Source organism: Solanum stenotomum, chromosome 1 (genome assembly GCF_019186545.1).
Source record: "Solanum stenotomum isolate F172 chromosome 1, ASM1918654v1, whole genome shotgun sequence".
Lineage (NCBI taxonomy): Eukaryota > Viridiplantae > Streptophyta > Magnoliopsida > Solanales > Solanaceae > Solanum > Solanum stenotomum.
Window position 1 is genome coordinate 32,221,815 of NC_064282.1, and position 19,659 is coordinate 32,241,473.

The 19,659-nt window shown below is 34.0% G+C and overlaps 2 pseudogenes; both read right to left on the reverse strand.

Annotated features, from left to right (window-relative positions):
- Window positions 1–3,298: 3,298 nt before the first annotated feature.
- On the reverse strand, window positions 3,299–13,909 carry LOC125874690 (uncharacterized; annotated as a pseudogene).
- Window positions 13,910–15,625: 1,716 nt separating this feature from the next.
- LOC125853215 (putative F-box protein At1g47730) lies at window positions 15,626–16,675 on the reverse strand (annotated as a pseudogene).
- Between the last annotated feature and the right edge of the window lie 2,984 nt (window positions 16,676–19,659).

Genomic DNA, 19,659 nt, shown 5'->3' on the forward strand with positions numbered 1-19,659 from the left:
GGACCCTTCCTCTTTCTTTTTTCGATTTACAAAATTATCTGACCCACTTTGTATTGCTTGTGTGGTAGCTCTAATGGCTTTCTGGCTTAAAATTTTACCCGATTTTATGCCGTTCTCTACCATTTCTCTGATCTTAATTGCTTCGGCGAAAGGCTTTCTCATTGCAGCGAGAAGGTAATGAAAGTAGTCAGGTTCTTGTGCCTGGAGAAAAACATCAATCAATTCATAGTCTGTCATCGGCGGTTTGACTCTAGCCGCCTGCTCCCTCCATCTTATGGCATATTCCCTGAAGCTTTCAGACGATTTTTTCTTCATATTAGCTAGGGAATTGCGATCCGAAACGATATCGATATTGCATTGGAATTGTTGGACAAAATCTTGCGCCATGTCTCCCAGACATGCCATAGAGAAATATCTTGATTGATAAACAATTCTGAGGCTACACCCGTTAGACTTTCTCCAAAGTAAGCCATAAGAAGTTCTTCTTTTCCTTCGACTCCCCTTAGCTGATTACAAAATCTTTTCAAATGAGCCACTGGGTCACCATGACCATTATACTTATCAAATTTTGGAGTTTTGAACCCTATAGGCAAGTGAAAATCTAGAAACATGCATAAGTCCTTGAACGAGACACTTTTGTGTCCTCCCAGCCCTTGCATATTCCTTATGTTTTGCTCCAAACTCCTCATTTTTCTTGCAATTTCTTCATGTTCCTCGTCCTTAATGGGTTTTTCAACCTCGAAGGGGGAACTGTATTGATGAGTGTGGTGGTAAGAATCAGGAATTTTGAAAGTCAATTTAGGGGCCTGACCTTGGCCGTATTGATCTTTGGGTATAGGATCATTATTGGATTTTTGTACTAGTGTTGGTTGAGGAATTGCATTAGTTTGCACAGTTGGCATGAAGAGTGGATTATTCATCATGGGTTGATTCAACGGGTGTACCGAGGAAGTTCCAGCAGTATTAGATGTGTTAACATAGGGTCCAAATCCAGGTGGATAAATCGGGTCACTTGTTGAGACTTGAATGGGGAATGACATATTCACATTCAGGTATTCCCGAATTGAAAATGGGGGAGCTTGCCCATTCATCCAAGCTTCATACATTTTGGCCATCTGTTGTCTCAACATTTTGACCTCTTCTACAAATGCTGACTCTTGTGCAACCTTTTGATTTTGGACTTCGTCATTTCCCGACTCTGTTCCATCTTTCCGTGTCATTTTTGCTTTCCCTTTTGATCTTGTGTTATATTGATGAGATGTCAGCTTTCTTCACAAACCAACCACCTTTAAACTATTTCTCTCTTATATATAAAAACAAATGTGTTAGGATTCAACACTTTGCAATATTAATCACACGTTGTATGTTATGCACCTAAATTATTCCTATCTCTACAATGAGTTTTGGAAGACTTTTATGTTTCATCCCGGCTTTGGACAACTTGCTTATGTCTTTTAGTCCCATACTTTACTCATCTGAATATTTTGAACGCATTTTGATCGAACCTGTTGAAGGTTGCCTACGTATCATATTGAACATGAATCAGATCATTACGTAGTTCGTGAAGAAGAATTATTAAAAAAAAAAAACACGACATTTATTTATCTTAACATGAAGACATCATTCAAATCAAAATGTTCTTAAAATAAATGACCCAAACATCAAAGTACTTAAAGATTGAAACAAACTTCGATAAAAATGAAAATAAAAGAAATAATAATAATAAAAAAAAATCCTTCTCCAATATTTCTCGATCATCAATTGCCCCCTATGCTAGAGTAAACCTTGAACAAAGCTTTTGGCAGATGTGGGGCCAGTGCACGCGCATGTCGACCCAGGCTCTCATCACTCCGATGTAGATAACCACCATAAACATCAATCAAGCTCTCTGTCAGTTGAAGCACTTATCCTTTGGCCTCCTCCATATTCTCGTGACAATTCTGCAACCATTCTTGAGTAGTACCAACCGTGTGGGTCAAATCCTCTTCATGTGCCTGAAGCTCTTCGATTTGATTATGAAGTTCTTCATGCTCCCCCATCCATTGGTTTCTCTCGATCGCGACTTCTGCTTGATACGATGTGAAACGCTTTGCTATGTCTGTTTCTCATCCCATCGAAGCTTTTAACTGATTTTGTAGTCTAGCTTATGTGTGCATTAAGAGGGTCTTTTCTTTTTTATACTCCTCCTCTTGTTGCTCCATAGCGCCTGTGACAATGCCCAAATCCTCATGTAAGGTTCGAATGGTGGATCGATGTTTCTTTTCAGCCCTTTTCTGAATCAACCTAACTCTCTCTTTGAATATTGCATCACGTTGAGCCAACTCTTTTCTAACATTCTTTAGATCATTATTGAGGATATCCAGAGTAGACCTGTAATTTCTTTCCACCTCGAGTCGAGCTTGCTTGATTGTGACTTCAATTTCCTTTTCTCGATCTCTGAGTTCTCGCGTTGATCCTTCGGGCATTACTTTGAGGGGGGCTTGATCAAAGAACCAATTGAGGTATGAGAGGTCTACTTCTCCTTCAACACGATAGTCTACCATAGCTTTCGAGCTTAAAGTTCGACTACCACCCCAAATCTTTTGAGCTTGTGATTCTCGATCTCGATCTTCAGACGACACCTCCCATACGAAACTCTGTGTATCCTCGGACCTAGGTAAGATTTGTCTTTGTCCTAGTTGGCGTAGCACCCGAAGGGGTATGTATGGTTGGAATCCTCGAAGGCCTGTCAGAACAAAGAATGGACGATAGGAAGACATAACAATTACCTCACTCACAGGGAACCAATGATAGTTCCATGTAATATCAGATGCAGTTAATTTAAGAAGATAATGTCTCCACGCTTTGACACCATTTGGCAATTTGTCTATTAATACCTTCATCCTATCTGGGTGGCTCAAAATATAATTCGTCCATTCAGATTTGAAATCTGTTGCAAAACGATAGCGATACAAGTGCTCCAAAAATCACATTTGCAATAGAATGCTACAATCTTAAAAAACAATCTCCCCCTTCCCTACATTTAGTTAAAGCACGATAAATGTCAGCCAACATCATTGGCAAGATAGTGGATTTCTTTTTCTTCATCATAACAACGATTATTCTCGACAGACGAATACTGATTTTTTTAATCTTTTCCTGGAAAAACCATGGTTCCCAAAAAGGCCACCATGAATGCTTCTTGTCTATGCTTTTTCCAGGTAGGGAGGTGTTGCCCATTTTTAAGTTGCTTCCCTAGTCTGAAAATCCTTCTTTCTTTCCATATCTTGAGTATAGAAATTCCAAGAAAACCAATCCATTATNCTCCCCCTTCCCTACATTTAGTTAAAGCACGATAAATGTCAGCCAACATCATTGGCAAGATAGTGGATTTCTTTTTCTTCATCATAACAACGACTATTCTCGACAGACGAATACTGATTTTTTTTATCTTTTCCTGGAAAAACCATGGTTCCCAAAAAGGCCACCATGAATGCTTCTTGTCTATGCTTTTCCCAGGTAGGGAGGTGTTGCCCATTTTTAAGTTGCTTCCTGTAGTCTGAAAATCCTTCTTTCTTTCCATATCTTGAGTATAGAAATTCCAAGGAAACCAATCCATTATTGAAACACTCCTTATGAGGATGGATGATGTGCATTTGTTCTAAAAATTTGTTCCTGCTGACGCTTCTTGGGGCTATGAGTGTTTTACTTTGGAGATCCTTGCCTAACCCTGTGAAACCATCCAACTCCTCCAATGTAGGCGTCAACTCAAAATCGCTAAAGCGAAACACATTGCTTGTAGAATCCCAAAACGGGATCAAAGCCTCAATCAAATCTCTGTCAGGACTAAATCTCATGATATCTGTGAGGAAACCAAGATGTTTGAATATCTCAGTTCGCCTAAACTCATGCATATCGTTTCACCAAGCCATGAGTAGTGGTGGGGTTTTATCCGTGATCATGAAATTTGGGGAATCATTGACCATTTCGACTGCTTCATCCCTTGGTCTTTTATCACATCTCATAGATCTCATGATTACTTGGTTAGGAAAAGAAACTCACGATTGAAAACCAAATTTAACTTATGAAATTTTGATCATTAGAAATCATTTGTCGGAGTAGTTAAAAAAAATTAAAAAAATAGATATATGAAAAATGACACAGAATGCCTAAAGTGGTCATTCTTTCAAAAACGACTTTTGTTGAACTTCTTTAGGGGAAGCCTGAGTTGTTTTCGGAGAGAATGACCGGATAAAGAGATAATTTTGACAAGTGAATCATGAAGAATGAAAAAAAAAGGTGAAAATGTACTATTTGAAACAAATTTGAAGACATACATATATATATAATATTTATTATTTTTTACATGCATTATTATTATTATTATTATTTTTTAAAAAAAAACTTGATGTTTTGAAAAAAGCGAGAATACAATTGAGGGTTATATATATATATATATATATATATTATTTTTCACTTTGTTTATCTTGAATTATTTGTTGAAAGTGGGTAAAAATAGACATTTCTTGTTTTTGTCAATTATTTAAAGCCGGTCAACATTTGTTATAGTCTTCCACATAATGCAAAAAGTAACACAAAAATGTATATAATGGTCTCAAGAAAAGGTACCTGTCCTAGACAGACCCGGCCTCCATGCCGAGTCTTGCTAAGTTAGATGCACATGATGCAGATAAAGCGGAACCTAGTAAGGATATCATGTCTGAAGGTTTCAGTTCTACTAAGGTTGAACTTGTGGAGAAAGGTATCTAGACTGGCTGTAAAACGAGTGGACAACTCGAGTTAGGGAGTAGCAACGTACCGGTAGCAGTGCTTTTCAGCTTTGTGCATGGGTGTTCCCTATTCTAAACATGTGTGACTAAAAATCCTTCACCATGGATCGAAGATCCACTGGCTCTCTTGACAGAAGTGGGGTGCGCAGTCGCAATTTCCATAATTGTATTATAGAAGACTCAGAGGGGTGCGCGAGAGAAGACAGTTATAATGTAATTCAAATAATATTAAAATAGTAAAAAGGTAAACAATTAGCACATTCAGCCAACAAATACAATATTCAAAACATAAATGAAGAAATAAATAAATAAAGTCATACATAAGTCAATATTTACAAGCTCGAATTCTGGTTACTCCCCAGCAAAGTCGCCATCTGTCACACCCTTTTTTTTTCCCTCAAAATTTAAATGTAGTATGTTTTTGAAAGAAATAGTTTTTCCAATTAATGTGACATTTTGAAAAGGAATTATTTTATTATTCAGAGTCGCCACTTGAAATTGAGTTTTGGTGTTCCAAGTCACCTTGTTTAAATCCCTAATCAAAAGGAAATTTGACTCTTTATTTTATTCGGTCTGTGCAAATAAAGATCCGATAAGGAATTCTGTTAACCAAGGGGAAGGTATTAGGCACCCCTCGAGTCCCGCGGTTCTAGCACGGTCGCTTCATTGACTATTTATGACTTAAATTAATTTTCGAATATTGTATTATTAACTTATTAATAAAAGTTATTTACCTCATTATCTGATTTATTTTAAACCTATTTATATTATTTTAGTATATGTTCGTTAATTAAAAAAAAAATGTATATCACATAAATTTATTCAAACATAAAGTAAAGTTAATAGATGGATATTTACAAATCTTGAAATGTCTTGTAATTTCTTTTCTTCTCCTTTTCTTTTTCATGTATTTGTATTTATTTATTTTTATTGTGGATAGAAAATATATAGGTATCTAATTGCTAGGAATTAGAATTTGTGTAGGATTGAGAGTTTTTGAGTTTGAGTATTTTAGGATTGTATTTTTTTTTTGTTAGATTTAAAATAGAAATAAAATTTTATGTGATTTGGAATTAGTTTTAACAAGAAATTCTAAATAGATTAGGACTATTTTTAGAAATATTTTTCCTTCTTAATTTTTAATATCTTTTTTTTTCTTACTTTTTTTCCTTTTTTACGTTTTGGTTTTATTAATTTATATTTTTTTTTAATTTTGTTTTCATTCTGTCTCTTTGTATTTATTTGTTTTACATTTTTTTTTGTTTCTTTCTACTTTATCCTTTATTTTTATATTTTTTATTCTTTTTGGACATTCTGTTTCTCGTCTTTTTTTTATTATTGTTTATTTTATTTTATTGTTTTAATCATTTTTTTTTTACGTTTTCCGTTTCCTTTTCTTTATATATTTTTTATTATTTTACTTTTTCATTTTTACATTATGTTCCTTTATTTATTTTTTGTTCTTCTTACTTTTTTGGTTAAATTTTTTTTTTATTTCTGTTACGCTCTATTTTTTATTATTATTCTTTTCAGTTTGCGTTTGTTCTGTTTTTATTTTTATTTATTTTTTTCTTATGCTATCTCATTTTTTTAAAATTAGTTTTCCTAATTATTCATTATTTATTTTTTACCATAAATCTCTAAATAAGTATTCATATATCCTATTAATTATACATCTTAATAATTTGAATTTAAGCGATAATCATCTTAACACTTATTCTAAAGGCAAACTATTTTTTATCAAAATAATATATTAAAAAAAACTAAAACACATTCCTCATAGGTTTTCTAAAGCACTAATCAATTAAACTTTAGTTTATATCCTAATCTAACAAGTCTACAAATAATTTCAACAAAATTTTCTTAAGTGAAAACTAAGGTCCAAAAAACATTAGCTATTCAAAACTAAATATCATGAAACTAATTTCAATATTAATTGCATCTAAACTAAATTCAACATTAGCTATTCAAAACAATAATAAAAAATGTATGATACATCTTTTATTTTTATTTTATTTTTTATATTATTTTTTAAGCAAGAAACATCTTCGGTTCCGTTTTCCTAAGCATTCGTAAATTCTCAAAAAAAAATAATCACAACATGCATCACAGATTGATATTACATAATAATAACATGCGATTCAAAGAACTTCATATTATTGGAATCGAGTTTTCATACAAGTACTTTATTTAACTCATGCAAGAATTTAGAGTTACCTCGCTGCGAAAATTAATACCACAAAAACAACTGCTACGATCTACTGATTTCCAAAGTTAATAGCTAATATTAACTTTAAAGAGCCACGAATCCGAAACCTTGAGCAAAACTTTGAACACTGACTTAATTTTCAAAATAAAACTTACTTTTATTATCTTTTTCTCTCTGTGTTTCTATCCCCCTTTTCTTTTTCTGAACGTGTGTTTTTATAATAGCTTTGGGTGTGAGTCTGGTGCTAATTAAAAGGAATGTGATGGAGTGGGAATAGGATTTAATTTAAAATTTAGTTGAGAATTTTAGGGTTGAGATAAAGGAAGAAAAATAAAATAAAATAACAATATAATATTAATAAAACAAAACAAAACACAAAAAATAAAAACAAAAAGAAAGAAGAATAGACGTATTTATGGAAGAAAAAAAAGAAGAAGAAAAATCGTGCAAGTTGCAACATATGAGGGGAAAAACAAAACTTAAATGGGGGGAGCATTTTTAGGAAAAAATAGTTATGGAGTTTGAGGATAATTATGAAAAAGGGTAAGGTAATTTGAAATTTTTAGGACTCTTGTTTTTATCTTTTTTTATCATTTTTTTCTACTTTTCCATGATATATACGACTATTATTATTTTTTTAGACTAGATAAAAGTTGAAAGATTAAAACAAAAATACGTTAAATTCAAAAACTTTCTTTATTAAACTTTAAACATAAAGTGAGCTTATAATTTGTTGTAATTTTCAGTTTATTTATTTTTCATTTATTTTAAATATAACCCTACTGAAATATTAAACTTGGGTGTAAAATCTTTATGTTTTGGTCAAAAATTAGGTGTTCACACTACTAACGGGAGAGCTCTCATCTCAATTTGTTTCTCGGTGCTAAGCATAAATTCCACGGAATAGTTATTTTCTTAACATGCCTTTATTATCCATGGAAGGGCACATCATCTTGCCAATCCAAGCTATGTCATATGTCATCCATGGAAAGGTACAATTAATCAACCAATCCAAGTTAAGTTTCATTAGAATATATAGTTCCTTATCTTTGATTCATTTTAGGTGAGAAGATCTTTCAACCTTAAAATCCTTTATGTGAGAAAACCTTTCACATTCATGCATGAGGTAGTTATGCAAGAAATCCTTTCAGCAACACAACAACAACAACATTGATACTCACTCTCAAAGCCTTCTTAAAACATCTACCTCAATTTCATGAGAACATGAGTGATTTCATAAATTCATCTTTCATAATTCCACAACCCACATTAGATCATCATAACTTGAAAAAAATATGGGATATGCATGGGATTCATCATAAAATCATATAATTATATCAATTCATGCTTGAAAGATCATAAAACAATCAAATAAATCAATAATTAAGAAAACCCATAACATGGAAGAAAAACCCTAATTCAATTAAAGATTTCTAACTTTGAAAATTAGGGAATTTGGGAACACCATGGAGGAAAGGGCTCGATGGATGAAAACTATCATACCTCAATGCCAAGAGCTTGCCTTCAATAGTGGAATTGGAGGCTTGACTTGAAACCCTAGGTTGACTCATTCTTCTTCAAGCTTTCTAGAAAGAGAAATATTTTGAAGAGGAAGACTTGTTTTTCTTTTAGGAATGTGAGAGTGATTTCAATTGGGAAAATTTGGGGTTAAAAACACTTATATAGGGGTTTTGGTGAAGAGTAAAACGACGTAGTGTTATGCTAGAATGATTAGAAAAAGACCCAAAATACCTTAATTAAATTAATTATCGACACAGTCGATGGTGGTGATCTATGGTCAGTGGTTCCACCAACGGACTGTCCTGGTCGGCCATCGATGGGTTCAAAGATTTTTGTTTCAGGATCTCAAATGATGGGCCCCACCTATGGCCCGTGCTCCAGACAACGGGCCTGGGTCCCGATCGTCGATCTTGACTTTCAACCTCAAAATCTCTCTAAGTCTGGGACTCACCTACGAAACCTATCTATGACTCATGGATTGGATGACTGACCGTCCTGGTGAACCGTTGAAAATTACAGAAAACTTGACATTCTTGGAAAATTGGACTGGCCTACCACGAAGCTGACCTACGGACCGTGAGTCAGTCCACAGGTCATAGGTGGCTCCGTCGATACTATCACCAGGTCCTTCAAAAGCTGCAAATTCTACCCTTTCTGAATTCGAGGTGTTACAAGTAGGTTCAAAATTCAAATGAACATTGAGGCTTAACTTGTCACAAGATCATCATATTAGTAGCCTACATAGACAAAATTGAACACCATAGTAAAAGAAACAACAAATGACAAAGGCCTCTACAATCCAACCATGTAAAAATTAAACATGTTTTAGTTAGCTACATAAACAAATTAGAGCTTAAGTTTTGAACACCGATAGTGTAAAAGAAATTATTTACGTAATCAGGTAATTCATTGGCAAAATCTTCACAAGTCTCATCATGTCTCCCAACTTTCTCAACCATAACTTGATGCATTGAATTATCAATCTTGAACACTATATATCTGTGGTTCCTTTTCGTTTTCAACTTTAAAATGTTCAGATTCCATTCATCACTCGCTGCTATCCCTAACACTTAATTTGCCTATACAAATGCCACAAAATTAGACAAGAAAATATAATTTCTCATGTTCTGGTATATATAGCCCTATAATGTATGGACATATTTACCTCCCTATTTCAGGTTCAATATGCACCGGAAATGTACCTCACGTTCAACAATGTGGCCTAGTGATCAGTGAAGAGAAATACTAGATGAATTCTTCCTATTTACGTGAGCCTCTTTAGTGGGGCGGAACTAACAACCCTCTTTAGTTGTCGTTTGATCTTAAATAACAAATAAACTGATGATATCATTAAAGCTGCTTTAAAAGGTACTAGCGATATTGAAAAATATCAAGGTGATTCGAGGAAAATATTAAATGAAAAAAGAAGGGTTGTAGATGTCGATCAAAGTAATGCTACGCTTTAGATGACAATTGGTTGCTGCCACTTCTGAGCAAAATCGTGCAGCTAAATGGAGTAATAGTGGTCATCAAAAAGCTACTGGAAATAAAGATGTTTTAGATGATCGAGAATTAGCTGACTTAGCTCTATGTCCTAAACCTAGAGAGATAGCAGCAAAAAAAATTGTGAATGCTTCAGGTGTTTGCAATGATTAGTAAGTTGCTACTAATGAGGTGCAATCAAGAGAATTTGGACTAAAATTACAAGTTGAAAACGAAAGTGCAACTGAATGTAACTGAAAATTGCAAGTTGAAAACAAGAATGCAACTGAAAATTGCAAGATGATGTAGGGTTTTAAAATGTGTGAATGGAAAATGAAGAGTTGCGACTTTTATAAAGAGTTATGACTTTTATGAAAAGTTGCGACTTTTATGAAGAGTTGTGACTTTTATGAAAAGTTGCAACTTTTACAAAAAGTTGTGACTTTTATGAAAAGTTGTGACTTTTATGAAAGGTTGTGACCTTTCCAAAAGCTTGTGACTTTTTCAAAGGTTTGTGACCTTTCCGGTAAGGCACAATAAGAACTTTTTCACACTACCCTTTATTTTCTATAAATTGAGGGATTTCCTCTTATTTTAGTTTAAAAAATGATTTTTTCTAGACTTCTTCTACTACTACTAAATCTAGTATTTTAAGTGTACTTTACTGCCGTTGAGTGGTTCGCTGACACCGTGGTTTTAGGTACCGATACACCGGTGAGTAAGATCATTCTATCCTGGGAGGATATATTTCATTAACCTCGGGTACTTGAGGGGAATAATTTTCTTAAGGGGACACTGTGCATTCAGTGAGCTTGATTTTCTTTCTTTGAGAAAAATATTTTTATATTGTTTCTAATCTGTTTCTGATTTCATTTCTCTACTAATTTTAATTTTTTTGTTTGAAAATACTCTTAAAATTTTGTTGTTTCTTACCAAGTTCTTTAAAATTTTGTTCTTAGTATCTTAGGAATACAAGATGAACAACAATCTTAAGGAAATTATTATACTGTTGGTACTTCTTGTATTCTACTGATTGAGAGAAACATATCATGGAAGTAGAAGATTAATGCATTGCTTCTCCAGAATTCGGTGCTTTGTTTAGCAAGGTCGAAGTGACAACGTACTAGAAGAATTGGTGGTATTTCGATTAAATATTGCACCAGGTAACTTGCTTATTATTTATCTAAGGAGGAAAATAGTTTCTAAAAGTTAACAGTTTTGATATTTATCATGTATGTCTTTGGAAAAATATCTGCAAACCATATGATTTTTGAATGAATTTTCTTTGGCAAAAAGTGTTGCCTTTAAAATTCTTTAGTTTGCAGAATGAGAGATGCACATTTTTGTGTGATAAAATAGTAGGTCAAAATGTTATAGTTGGAAGGCTATTTGAAAAGAAAAACATATCTATGTGATAATCTAAGAATATGTTTAATTCTGTTTGGTAAAAAAAAAAACTTTTGTAGTTTTGTACTCCATGTGAAATTTTATTGGTTTGAAGAATATGAAAACTTCACATAATAAGTCAATCTTGTACTTTTGACTTTCTAGAAACTTCACTTTTATATAGAAACAAATTGTACAAAATATTTTTTCTTTATTGTTAGTATTCTAAATACTAAGTGGTATGTCTATTTGTGATAGAGGAAAAATACCAATGACTTAGAGTTTGTGATTTTGTGGCTCTATGGAATGAACTTTGACATTGTGTAAAGATTGTCAAAGAGAATTCAAGCACTATAACTTTGAGTGCAATAAATAAAAATGTCAAGTTTGTGTGAAATCTAAGTATGCTAAACATTCTTATAAATCTGTTGAAAGGAATTCTAATCCCTTAGAATTGATTTACACTGACATTTGTGATATGAAATCAACACCATCTCGGGGTGGGAAAAAGTATCTCATAACTTTCATTGACAATTGATTAGAAATGACTATGTCTATTTACTAAATAGTAAGGATGAAGAAAATAGAAATGTTTAGACAATATAATATTAAAGTTGAAAATCAATTGGGCAAAAGATAAGAAGTGATAGGGATGGAGAATATAAATCTCATTCTGCAGAAATATGTTTGGAAAGTGGATTTATCCAACAAACTACTGCCCTATTCACCTCAATCTAATGGAAATGCAGAAGGAAAAACAAACTGAACTTTGAAGGAAATGATGGCTACATTACTTATGAGTTTAGGTTTACCACATAATTTATGTGGAGAAGCTATCCTTACTGCAAAAGGGAATAACACAAGTTTTGTCTTTTCAGAAAGAAAGCAAATGTGTTTGTTCAGGACACAATCTATTCCATATGAGAAATGGAAAGGAAGGAAATCCAACATGAAATATTTCAAAGTGTGGGGGTGTCTAGCCAAAGTCCAAGTTCACAAGGATTAAAATAGGACCTATGATTGTGGACTGTAAAATTAGACTTGAGTAGTCTAAAATTAGACTTGAGTAGTCTAGTGAAGGGTCTAAAAGACCTTGGAAAGGAAAAGAAAAAGAATGTACTTAATAAAGAGATTCATAGGCGTAGTAAATGTAAAAGGACATCTACTTCCTCCGAATATGATTTTGTAACATTTCTTGTGTCTTCTGTAGACTCATTCTTTTGGAAAAATGATGTCAATAGTGAGATTGATGCAATCTTGAGCAACCATATTGGAAGTTAATTGATTTTCTTTCAGAAAATAAACCTTTAGGTTCAAAGCGAATCTTCAGAAGGAAAATGAAAATCGATGGAACTGTTGACAAATATAAAGCAAGACTTTTTTTGTTAAAGGCTTTAGGCAGAAACAAGGTCTTGATCTTGTCGATATATATTCGTCAGTAACTAGAATTACATTCATTCGGATGTTAATATTATTAGTTGCGGTATATGACCTCCAAATTCATCAAATGAATGTGAAAATAACTTTCTTAAATAGACAATCGGAGGAAGAAATTTACATAGAACAGCCCGAGGGTTTTGTGGTCCTTGGTAAAGAAAAGAAAGTGTGCAAACTTGTTAAGTCACTTTATGGACTAAAACAAGCACCCAAACAATGACATAAAAAATTTGACCAAACCATGTTGGCAAATGGATTTAAGAATGATGTAAGTGATAAATGTGTTTACATTAAAATCACATGGTTATTGTTTGTTTGTATATTGATGACATGTTGATCATCAGTAGAGACACTAATGACATAAATGCTACTAAATGTATGCTAGAAAGCAAGTTTGATATGAAAGATATTGGAGTTGTTGATGCGATCTTAGGTATAAGAATCCTTAGAACTCCATAATGTTTACCATTGGCACGGTCTCATTGCATCGAAAAGGTACTTGACTAGTTCAAATAGTTGGATTTCAATACGGTCAAGACTCCAATAAATGTGAGCTTTGCATTTCAAATGAGTGAAGGCGAAAGTGACTCATAATTGGATTATGCTAGAGTATTGGGAAGTATGATGTATATCAAGAAGTGTACGCAATTAGATATAGTATGTTCTATTAATAAACTGAGTCGGTTCACGAGTGATCCCAATTGAACTCATTGGATGACAATGAAAAGAGTTTTGGGGTATTTATAACATACTCAAAACTATGTCATGCATTATAACAAATATCCAGCAGTATTGAAAGGATATAGTGATTCAAATTGGATCACCAGGATCAAATGAAGTAAAATCCACGAGTGGATATGTATTTACAATTGATAGAGGAGCAGTCTCTTGGAAATCTTCCAAAAAGACATGTATCGCTAGCTCTACAATGATCTCTGAGCTAGGTGCTCTAGATAAGGCCGGTGAATAAGTTGAAAGACTCCGGAATTTCTTGATAGATATTCTTTTTTTGTCCAAACCATGGGCATCAGTATGCATACACTTTGATAGTCAAGATGCAATAGGTAGGGCATGGAGCATGATGTCTAACGTAAAGTCTCGTCATGTCAGACATAGACATAATACCGTTAGAAAACTACTCTCTTATGGAATTATCACAATTAACTATGTAAAGTCAAAGGATAATGTGTCGGATCCACTTACAAAAGGGCCTAAGTAGAGAGAAAGTTGAAAGATCATCTAAGAGAATGGGTTTACGGCTTAGGACAAGTCAGCATGGCGGTAACTCTATCTAGTAGACTGGAGATCCCAAGAGCTAGATTCAAGGAGAAAAACAAAGTTGTGACTGATGGTTCAACATATTGTCAATCAACTCAATCCATTCTCATGATGAAGACAATGTTCAAGAGCGAGGTTAAAACATTAAGGCTTGTTAATGAGTTAATAAAGCTTAAAATTTTTAATAATTGGCTAAGTTTGGCAGATTTGACCAAATAGTGTATCTACGCGATAACACAGTTAGAAATCACCTATGTGAGTGTGAAGAGTAAGTCGCTTCAAAGAGGATGATTGTCAAAAGCCCATCTCTCTATACACTCATGAAACCATGAGGTGTTCATGGCTGAAACAAGTACAACTGTAAGAACCATAAATGGTAACAGGTTAATTGTGTGACATATGGTTGTCTAGGTATACACCAAAGCTTGACGGTTCAAAGATATCGCATCTACCGATTGACCGAGTGACATATGTTCACTATGAAAACTCCAAGGGGAAACCTACTTATCCATATGCAATTAATTCTTGCTTGTAAAGTACACATACTTGTCCGTTTCTTTGTCTTGGAGTCATTCCCCATTCATGTGGGGGATTGTTGGATTTTAAAAGGTGTGAATGGAAAATGAAGAGTTGCGACTTTTACAAAGAGTTGTGACTTTTATGAAAAGTTGCGACTTTTATGAAGAGTTGGAACTTTTATGAAGAGTTGCAACTTTTATGAAAAGTTGCGACTTTTATGAAAGGTTGCGACTTTTATGAAAGGTTGTGACCTTTTCGAAAGATTGTGACTTTTCCAAAGGTTTGTGACTTTTCTGGTAAGGCACAATAAGAACCTTTTCACACTACCCTTTGTTTTCTATAAATTGAGGGATTTCCTCTCATTTTAGTTAAAAAATGAATTTTCTAGACTTCTTCTACTACTACTAAATCTAGTATTTTATGTGTACTTTACTGCCGTTGAGTGGTTCGCTGACACCGTGGTTTTAGGTACCGATACACCGGTAAGTAAGATCGTTCTATCATGTAAGGATATATTTCATTAACCTCGGGTACTTGAAGGGAATAATTTCCTTAATGAGACATTGTGCATTTAGTGAGCTCGATTTTTGTTTCTTTGAGAATTTTTTTTTAGATTGTTTCTAATCTGTTTCTGATTCCATTTCTCTACTAGTTTTAATTTTCTTATTGAAAATACTCTTTAACTTTGTTGTTTCTTACCAAGTTCTTTAAAGTTTTGTTCTTAGTATCTTAGGAATACAAGATGAACAACAGATAACATAGGTCCCGAAACATTATGTTGTTCCATATTGAAGGAAAATGAATGATATGTTTCTACTTTAAATTCCACAAGTATAACTTGGAGGGCTGGGGGGTTCGCATTAGTAAAATATAACAATAAAATCATCCTCAGTAAATAAATTTGTATTGGCATATACTTTTATTAGACACTAATTCGACACTAAATGATGCTTAATATCCAGATGCAATTAAAATAGATATGAATTGCAAAATATTCTAAAAGAGAAAGAGATCGACTTAATTTCTACATAACTAGTCTTTCTATGTAACTATAGATGCCTCTGATGCGGCGGTTCGTAGGAAGCCCCTTTATTTCTAATTTTCTCCAACTCTGTCTTGTGATATCATAACACGAGCATAAAGCACCTGACTCTAAGTTGAGGATGAATAAAACCTGCCCATCACAAAACGTGCATGATAATATGACATGGGGTATGGTTTTTGGTTGTATGTGCTTCCACATTGAAGGATAGTGAATGATATGACTCTCCCATTCTTCTTCTTTCCGAATTTGTCCTAAAACTCGCAAGTGGAAATATTCACATTACTATTTTGGACAATTAATGATTGCTAACTTACCCCTCACCTCTATCAACTCGTAATACTACCACTTAGATGAATTCTTCAATACAATAAGTTTGAAACTTCCAGTTTTAAGAGCAAATGCATCTATAGCAAGTCTTTCTCCATGGAAAACAAACCTATAGATAACTCCATTGATGCAAACCCCGGGCATGTACAAAACAGATCTGGAAATCCTTTGAGTCTTTCTCCATGATTTGTCTATGTCTAATGTGAAAACACACTGTTTTATGTACAATCCGCTAGCATCTTTTGTCAAAAGAACTTTGTACTTGTTTTCTTCTGTCTCAAAACCTAACCAATAGTAAAGGAATGACCAATCATCATTTAGTTTAGAAAGATATCTTACTTCTCCTGTACTGGGGTTTAAAATTGCAGCAGGTTCCTGAATGCAAAATAAACCATTAACGTAACTGACATTAGAACCTGCAGGGATATAGAAGGGGAATTCATCAAAACTCCAAAGGCTGGAAGCAAAGATTTTTCCATCTTTCTTTTGTTGATCAACGGTGCAATAAAATTCCCTTCTTTCCAGGAAGTATTTTGTTCCACCCTGACGGATCATAGAATGAGATGTATGGATATCCGTAAAATATGATTCAGAAACAAGAGAATTAAAGAATTTAGTAATGCACTTGAAACGCACTAGTGATTTGACAGGAAGCCATGTCAATATTTGAATGACTATTTCTTTAGGAATTGATGGATTCATCTTCTTGTACACAAGTTGGAAGCTTTTTTTTAAGGACTACAAATGGAGCATATATTTATGAGTTGGACGCCTTTTTTATGAGTTAAGGACTTTTATTTTTGTGTGACCAAAATAAAGTAGTAGACGTTTTGTACTAGTATTAGGTGGGGAAAATTAGTAATAAGTTTTTCTTACCCTCAAACCTACGTTAGCTGTTTTCAACATTTTTCACTAAAGCAGCAAGAAATATCTCATAAATTTTTTGTGCTTCTTGTTTTCTACACATGATCAAATTTATTTTCTAGAAATAGGTCCCATAGAAAGAAGTATTACTAATTTTTCCACTTTCTCCTAGAAAACCTGTACTACTTTTTATATTTTTATTTTTGGAGAGGCAAAAAGAGAGTCCTAAAGTCATTAAAACCCTTACAAATCAACTAATAAATATACGCTCCATGGAAGGGGTTTAGACCTAAAACATACCCAAAACATAAAACAGAATCCAATTATGAATCAGAAGAACATGATTTGTATCATCCTTCACGGCCCGTGATGGGGAGATTGTATTCATCGCCATCGTAAAGTCTGGTGCTTGTTTGTGTTATGAGGTCACAAGAGAGAGTTGGAGGGAATTAAAAATCATGGGGCTTCCTAAGGACAACTACATCAAAGGAATTTATAGTTATGTCGAAAGTCTTGTTCCCTTTGGATAATTTTGTTCAAATTGGAAGGCATCGTGAGTGCTTGTATGTCCTTTCACCTTTAGCTTCTGTTTCACCCAAATATATTGTTGATAACCTCACTAGAATTAGTGTTTAAAACCTTAAGTAACCATTCTCTTTTTGCTAAGAGATACAACTGTACATTTGGGACATGTAGCTACTGCTGAAGGGGTGTCAACTGATCTAGAAAAGGTCCAAGCAATGTTGAATTTGAGGACCCTGAGGGGGTTACTTAAATATCTGGTGGAACAAAGAGTGACTGTTGTTGTTCAACAGAGGGGCCTGACAAAACTATTGGGCTTGGACTATGAGGTTCAATACAATAAGGGGGCTGAGCTGTGCTTTATCTAGACAACATGAAGACAGTTACCATTCCAATGACCAGCCGGAGGCTTCAAAACTTCAGGATATCAGTGTTTCTATGAAGGAGAGGCCTTAGTTGCTGAATTGATGGTCCAGTTGACTGTCAACTTGCATGGACCTCAAATGTGGTACTACAGCTCTGGAAAGGCAAAATTGATGTTGGCACTCATGGGGATCTACGGCTGCAACTGTTGAACACATTTCATGACTCCACCTTTGGGGATCACTCATGGAACATTGAAGAGATTATCTCAATTGTTCTATGGCCTATGATGAAACAGATGGTAGTGGAGTATGTGGCTGGATGTGATGTTTGCTAGAGAAGTAACGATGAGAATATGGCAGTCCCTATTCAAGCTTAAAGGAACACAACTCTTATTTAGCTCAGCCTGATGGTTTAGAACAAACTCAGAAAGAAGAAGAGTGAGAGAGTTATTTCATTTCCTTTCCTTTATGTGGAAGGATATAGAACCTGAAGTCATCGTCATGCACCGCAAGTGATTGTATTTGTCCTGCTTCAAGCTCAGTCACGTGCTTTATGCTGGTGTTATGATGTCATGAGAAAGAGGTGGAGAAAATTAGTAATAAAGGGGCTTCCTAAGAAGAGCAGCTACATCAAAGGCATTTATAGTTACGTAGAGAATTTCATTTATTTTGTATTCACTTTGGCTCTCTTTTGGTCAGTTTTATACTCGTCTTTGGAACTTCAAGGACAATCCAAGACTTATTATGTCTCACATCAGTGGCAGCTCTATTACTCAATTATGCCAATTTTAGTTATGGCTTTGAACATCATGCAGTCGAGAAACGTTGCATCTATTAGCCTATCTTTTTCATTCGATGTAATGTAGCATTAATTTGAAGTTGGGTACTCGACTAATAGAAATTGAGCAAGAAAGTCACTCTGTTTTTTTCATCTAAGATATCAAAAACTGGATTGGTTCGATAAGTTAGTCATAAGCTAATTAAGGAGGCAACATCAAGTGTATGAATTAGGCAGAGAAGCAATTCTGAAATGTGCATTGCATCTTACAATATTTCTTCTGCACGGGAGCAAGAGTTTATTACATTGCGGAGCAAAAGAAAGATGGAACAACCTCTGCCTCCCATTTTCGGAATATGCTTTTTAAATCTTCTTACACTAAACAATTCTTAGAGAATGACTAATCCTATCACACTACTCTATAAACAGAGAACCAACCAAATGACTCCACGATTGTCTCCAGAGACACCAAAAGTGGGTGAAGAGGAAGATGGGGATGTCAATCTGAAGATGTCGAATGGCAAAGTCAAAAGTATCGTACTTCCGATCATGGGATTGGTTGCTTATCATTTTATCCAATGACATGAACAGTAATGAAATCATTGGAGTCTCTCCCTCAAAATAAGGTATAAGTTGAGTAACTTTATTAATATGAATCTTTTTTTTTACTAAAAAAGACGTATTAATAATTTCCCCCCTTTTTCTCCTAATTTTAATAGAAATCGTTACTACCTTTTTTTCAAGAGGGAGAAGAAAAAAGTCCTAAAGTCATTAAACCTCAATACAAATGAAGGGTTTTAGACCTAAAAAAAATGAAAAAATTGTATATAATAGCAAATTATTAATTCAAATTAAATGCTATAAACATAGTTTGATTTAATTGTACCTCATAGCAAACTGTTGTTATTTCGCCTCTCTTCTAGTAAATCTCGCTAGCCACTCTGGTTCTCTCCCTCACCTCTCTCGCTTTTATACAAACGCAAATGTATAAAATGCGTTTGTGTTGTATAAAGTGAGAGAAAATTGTATATATACATATATTTTTGTTCCCCTCTCTCCCTTCTCTCAGAACTCGCTCGCCCGTCTCTCTCTCGTCTCTCTCGCTTATACAAATAGAAATGTATAAATTGTGTTTATGTTTGTATAAAGTGAGAGAA